This window comes from Artemia sp. Qi Xiang Cuo, chromosome 16 (assembly GCF_049724085.1).
Source record: "Artemia sp. Qi Xiang Cuo chromosome 16, ASM4972408v1, whole genome shotgun sequence".
Taxonomy (NCBI): Eukaryota; Metazoa; Arthropoda; class Branchiopoda; order Anostraca; family Artemiidae; genus Artemia; species Artemia sp. Qi Xiang Cuo.
In genome coordinates, this window is record NC_142809.1 from 14,595,889 (window position 1) to 14,603,081 (window position 7,193).

The 7,193-nt window shown below is 38.1% G+C and overlaps 1 pseudogene; it reads right to left on the minus strand.

The window, feature by feature from the left end:
- Positions 1–2,421: 2,421 nt before the first annotated feature.
- LOC148942605 (uncharacterized) lies at positions 2,422–6,789 on the minus strand (annotated as a pseudogene).
- Positions 6,790–7,193: the final 404 nt, after the last annotated feature.

Consider the following 7,193-nt stretch of genomic DNA (forward strand, 5'->3'; position numbering starts at 1 on the left):
GAAGAGTTAGGTGTTGAGGAGGGGGTTAATCAGGGTTAATTACCCTTATTATCTCCACGCGTATAATTTAATCGGTAAAGAGAAAACAAGACATAAAAGAAATTTTGTATAACAATTCTGGTAATTTCTCCAGTGTAAAATTTTCCCTGGAAAATTCACCCCCTGGAAACTTCCCTCTCCGTGGAAAGTTCTCCCTTTGTAAAATCCCCACGGCAGAAAATTCATCCTCCCCTCCCCACCAGAAAAATGCATGCATACTTCCCAATAACAAATACTACACGTAAACATTCGACAAATTTTATAACCTAAAGACCTCTCCCCCAGGGCTGTGGGGGGTCAGGTTATCTCCAAAGACATAGCTATTGGGCCTTTCAACTATGGTGAACAGAATAGTTATCTCAAAATTTTGATCGGACGATTTTGGGATGAAGTTGCGTAGGAGGGGGCCTAGTTGCCCTCCACTTTTTTTGGTCACCTAAAAAGGGCACTAGAACTTTGCATTTCCATTACAATGATCCCACTTCCCAAGTTCTGGACCCACTGGGTTTATACGATCACCCCCTGGAAAAAGAAATATAAACACGCATCAGGGATCTTTCTTCTGGCAAAAATTACAAAATTCACCTTTTTGCAGGTTAAAATTCTATGCATTAAAATTCTATGACTTCTAGGGGGTCTTTCCTCCTTTTTCGAAATTAAGACAAATTTTTTCAGGGTCATAGCTTTTGATTGGTAAGAGTAAACTTAATGAAACTTAAATATTTTCAATCAGCATAATCAGCCAATTCTTTCAATATATCTATTAGTATCAAAATTCCGTTTTTTAGAGTTTTGGTTACTATTGAGCCGGGTTGCTCCTTACTTACAGCTCGTTACCACAAACTGTTTGATAAGGAAAAAGGCACGGAACAAGAAACAGCTATAAATCATTTGAAATTGCAACCGAAAATGTAACCTAAAACTAAGTAATAACACGATAATTATTCTATTACGGAGATTAAATATTTCAGAAAATTAAATTAAGTAAGGGATGTGTTATTTTAGTGAGTGTAAAGGATAAGCAGGAACGATGAATTGAATTCATGGCATAATTTCTTAATTCAACTTGAATAGCTCATCTTCCACCATATTGCTTGAAACTAAAGAATAAAACGAGGATTATTTCAATGTGTATTTTACATATTTCGGAGGCCATGGCATTGGAACAATGATTTTGAACTAATTCGAACACCTAAAGTCAAAGGCATGAACAAAAGTTGGAGGTAAGGATTCAGAAAATAAAACAGAAGCATTATCTGCAACTAGAAGCCATTTTGTAACCAGTGTCACAGCGAATACATGGAATCGCAAGTGAAATATGCGGTTAGGAGAGAAGCCAGAGTGAGAAACACAGTGAGTTCCAGAAGAAAAAAAATCCTAAAAAATGGATGATTGTTTGATGCTTTAACAGGAATCAATTCAATTTTATCAATTCAATCAATTTTATTCAATCATTAAACTCAACAAAACACACTTCAATATAAACTCCCCCGTAAGGCTCTATGGCCAGGAAAAAAACAGGGGAGAAACAAAAATAAAACAAATCCTTAAAAAACAAAAATATTTTCAACATCATACATTCTAACCCTTAAGAGACTCAACCCAAGAGAAATCATAAGATAAAAAAATAATAAGGCACAATGATCAACATAAAAAAACAACTTAAATACTAGCTAGAAAATCCTTAACATATTTTTTGAATATACCAAACAAGTGGCAACTTCGTGCAGACACAGGGAGAGTGTTCCAAATCCTGTTGCAAGTTGTCAGAGGGTTGAAATCGGACCTCACCGGTGGAGTATTAAGAATCTGTAAATTGCTGGAAGTGCGGAGATGATAAGTCGATTGATCAGAAACAATAGATATATTTTTACATAGAGCAGCAGGAAGATAGCCGTGCAACTATAAAAAGATGAAAGAAGAACAAGCAAGAAAATAGAGAGATTTCAAATCAAGCAAGGGTTTAAGTGAAGATCGGTTAGTTTCCTTAATAAGAGTCCTTGCTTTATCATAAAGTTTTGAAAGTGGCATCAGAGACGAGGGAAAACTTGACATCCAAATAACAGAATAATATGAAACATAAGACTAAACTAGGCTGTAGAACAAGATTCTAAGAATCGACCCTGGAAATATGTGTTTAAGCTTTCTAAGGATTCCAAGACTCCTGGGGACTTTCATTTTAATCAGGTCAATATGATGCTCGAAGGAAAAAGTCTCGTCAGGCAGGATGCCTAGGAATTGAATGTAATGAGCCTTAGGTGTGCCTAAGTAAACTAGTGACATATGCATTTTATTTAAGGGAAGGTAACATTTTAAAACACAAAACCAAATGAGAGAGAATGACTTCTCGCCATTTAAGATACTATAGTTTGCATCAAACCATCAAAACATTCTTCCGAAACAGGTACTTATCTTTGAACGAATATCAGAGCCAGTTCTACAAGCTGTGCCAATAGCACTGTCATCAGCAAAAGCAATAAGTGCATCCGGTAAGGACGAACTCCTGTCACAATTAGTGACGGATGCTGGTTGACAAAGACGACAGCAATAGGTAGGTTTTAAATTTTTAACCGCATTAATAAGGTCATTATCATAGATTAAAAACAGTATCGGCCCAATAACAGATCCTTGTGGAACGTCAAACTCTATTCCCGAAGGGTTAGAAAATTGCAGATCAACCGAGAAGACTCGACCAGATAAATATGATAGAAACCAAGAATAAGCATTCCTCTTATACTTATATGGGACAGTTTTCAAAGCAGAATATTGTGTGTTAATGAGTCGAATGTTTTTCGTACATCGAGAAAAATAGAAGCAGGTATCAGACCAGAGTCAAGAACTGAATGTAAATATTTCAAAAGAGTTGCGCATACATGCTCAGTACAGTGCTTCGTCCTAAAACCAAACGGAAAATCATGAAAAAAGTGTCTAGAATTAAGAAAATTAAGAAGTCGAGAAAGCATAGCTTTTTCAAATATTTTACTAAACACTGATAAAAGGGATATGGGACGATAATTTGGAGGATCATTCCTTGATCCATCTTTAAAAAGAATAATAACGCGAACAGGCTTTAAAGCACTTGGGAAAACACCATTTTCAAAGGAAAGATTGATATGTCTCGTGAGGGCAGAAATGATGACAAGAAGAATGAACTTTACAATCTTAGTCGGAATACGGTCTGGGCCAGAAGATGAAGAACCCCTCAAACAATTGACAATTCTGGATATTTCAGCTTCAGAGGCAGGATCCAATGCCATTGATTTAGGACAAGGCGGTCCAAGGTCAGACCTAAAGTCAGGTAGAGAAGAAGAAGGACTTACAGAAGATGCTGTAGTTTTGCCTATATACAATAATAAAATGGCTATCTAAAAATTTGGATTGGATGTGTTGTGGGGAAAAGGTGGGCATGCCAGGGGTTTTTTTGTTTCTCAACCTGGATTCAACTATTAATAAGTGCAAAAACCCTTAGAACGTTCAATAGAAAGAACCCCTCTTGAAGATTTTACGACAAAGCACCCAACAAAAACCGAGTACTCTACTGCAGTAAAACTTACAAAACTTTCCCTGAAAACTGGGGGGGGGGGGGGGTTTCGGCTCAAAGGTATAATTTCCTGAACTTTAAACTGCGTGGAACAAAATGGCTATCTAAAAATCTTGATTGGATATGTTTGGGGAAATGGTGGGCGTTGAAGGGGTGTTAGCTGCCTTCCAATCACTTTCGACCATTAAAAAGGGCACTAGCCATTTTAATTTCCTATCGAATGAGTCCTTTTTGAAGTTTTTACGACGACGCGTTCTATAAAACCTTATATGCCCCCAGGGCACAACTTACAACCCTTGCCTTGAGGGCTGTGGGGAAGTGTCCTCCTCAAAAGCATTTCTATCTGGAAATCCACAATACTAAACAATATGGCTATCTAAAATTTTGATTGGATGTGTTTTTGGAAAAGGTGGGCGAGAGAGGGGGGTTAGTTGCCCTCAAATCACTTTTGACTGTTAAAAAGGGCACTAGACGTTTGAATTTTCAATCGAATGAGCCTTTTTTGAAGTTTTTACGACAATACCTTCTATAAAAACCCTATATGCCCCCAGGGCATAACTTACAACCCTTGCCCCGAGGGTTGTGGGGGAGTTTCCTACTCAAAAACATAGTTTCTATCTGGAAATCAACTACGCTGAACAAATTAGCTATCTCAAAATTGTGATTGGATGTGTTTGGAGAAATGATGGGCGTGAGGGGGGGGGGTCTAGTTGCCCTCCAATCACTTTTGACTATTGCAAAGAGCACTAGCCCTTTAAATTTCCAATCGAATAAGCCTTTTTTGAAGTTTCTACGACAACACCTTCTGTAAAAACCTTATATGCCCCCAGGGCATAACTTAAAACCCTTGCCCCGAGCATTTTGGGGGAGTGTCCTCCTTAAAAAGATATTTTCTATCTGGAAATCAACTACGCTGAACAAAATGGCTATCTCAAAACTTTGATTGGATGTGTTTGGGGGACTGATGGGCATGGGGAGGGCTAGTTGCCCTCCAATCACTTTTGACTATTAAAAAGGGCACTAGCCCCTCCAATTTCCAATCGAATGAGCCCTTTTTTAAGTTTCTACACCACTCGAATTTCCAATTGAATGAGCCCTTTTTGAAGTTTCTACGACAACTTTTTCTATACGAAGTGCCCTGCTCTAAAGGAAACAAATAATAAATAGTACATTGTGCCAACATCGTTCTTATATGCCCTCAAGACATAACTTAAAACCCTTGCCCCGAGGGTTGTGGGGGAGTGTCCTCCTCAAAAACATATTTCCTATCTGGAAATAAACTACGCCGAACAAAATGGCTATCTCAAAATTTTGATTCGATGTGTTTGGGGGATTGATGCGCATGGGGGGGGGGCTAGTTGCCCTCCCATCACTTTTGACTATTAAAAAGGGCACTAGCCGTTTGAATTTCCAATCGAATGAGCCTTTTTTGAACTTTCTACGACAACGCCTTCTATAAAAACCTTATATGCCCCAAGAGCATAACTTAAAACCCTTTCCCCGACATTGTGGGGGAGTGTCCTCCTGAAAATCATATTTTCCATCTGGAAATCAACTACGGTGAACAAAATGGCTATCTCAAAATTTTGATTGAATGTATTTGGGGGAATGATGGGCGTGGGGGGGCTAGTTGTCCTCCAATCACTTTCGACTGTTAAAAAGAGCACAAGCCACTCCAATTTCCAATTGAATGAGCCCTTTTCGAAGTTTTTACGGCAACTTCTTCGATACGAAGTGCCCTGCTCTAAAGGAAAAAATAATAAATGATACATTGTGCCAGCATCGTTCTTATATGCCCTCAGGACATAACTTAAAACCCTTGCCCCGAAGGTTGTGGGGAGTGTCCTCCTCAAAACATATTTTCTATCTGGAAGTAAACTACGCTGAACAAAATGGCTATCTCAAAATTTTGATTGGATGTGTTTTGGGGTATGATGCACGTGGAGGGGGGGGAGGCTAGTTGCCCTCCAATTATTTTGACTATTAAAAAGGGCACTCGCCCTTTGAATTTCCAATTGAATGAGCCTTTTTTGAAGTTTCTACGACAACACCTTCTATAAAAACCTTATATGACCCCAGGGCATAACTTTAAACCCTTGCCCCGAGGGTTTTGGGGGAGTGTCCTCCTCAAAAACATATTTTCTATCTGGAAATCAGCTACGCTGAACAAAATGGTTATCTCAAAATTTTTATTGGATGTGTTTGGGGAATGATGGGCGTGGGGGGGGGGGGCTAGTTGCTCTCCAATCACTTTCGACTATTAAAAAGAGCACAAGCCATTAGTATCTATACTATTGAATGAAAATACACATTGAATTTCACAAAAAAGTAGTCTAACCCGTGCATTGACTTACCAAGGAAACTGATATATAGGTCAATTACACATGAAATTACATAGAAATATGGAGTGCAGTCTAACCAGTACATTAAGTTACCAAGGACAGTCACACCTTACCAGGGAGCGGTCATCACGACAATTTGATTGGTAATTGGATTTGAATAAAAGGACTGATTTTGATTTCAATTCATATTAGTAAGATACTTGAACTTAGAGAGAATAGTTTATTTGAGAGGATATTCGTAGAGAAAATGAGTGGAGCATTTACATTATTGGAGATTGATGGTGGAGCCGGCAGCAGCAAAGATATACCAGTATCAAATGTGGCTGTGGAAATAACCGGAGGTTGTAGACTATGCCTCGAATGGGACGATATGTATGCTAGATACGTGATATCATTAAGCAAATTTAAGCAGGAGGAGCAACTATGTTTTGCTGGAAAATTGAATATTGTCCATATAAATAGACTTCGGACAGCATTAGATGTGCTATCGAAATATATTGATGAGAACAAAATGAATCAGTGAATATTATTGTTGTAATTATGCTCAATAAAATTGTTTCTAAATCAAAGATATTTTTCATTCTATAGTAGGGTAGCGGGTACTTTTTAGAGTGAAAACAGTTTTGGCTAGTTTGAAGCTGGTTTTGAGAGCATTTGGATTTCATTAGGAAATGGATAGATTTTAGAAAGAGAGAATCGTGGGGAGTTTAGATTTTATTGAAAAGCGTACGATTCTAGATGACGATTTTCTAGAGCTGTTTATTCAAAGGAAGATGTTTTCTCGGGGAATGCTTGTTGATATAATGAAAACTAAGTATCCATTATTAGAATACTGCATAAAGCTTCGACGTCGTGGTCGAATTGCATTTACTCGATGCATTGATATATTGGTCAAGACACGGCACAATAATATCGTATATATGCTTTCAAATACTAGTTTTGAAATTTAGGCATAATCTTATATGAAATATGGGGTTCAAGGGTGATTTACTCCTCTCTCTCTATCCCAGTCAATTTTTTGTTGATGCGAGCTCAGTTTCATTGTAGCGGTGAGAGTGTCGGCACATGAAAAAAGTTTCCATACATGTCCGCTATGTATACACACACTAGGCAGCTGGTCATTATGTAAGCATTGCACAATGATTGGTGAGTATGATGAAAAGTGTAGATTATGCATCCCGTTTAAATTGCAATTGGATATACTGTACAAATTAAAGGTTGTAACTCCTCTCTTGAAGAGGTGTGTGACTCTCATCCTAGAGGCCACCTAT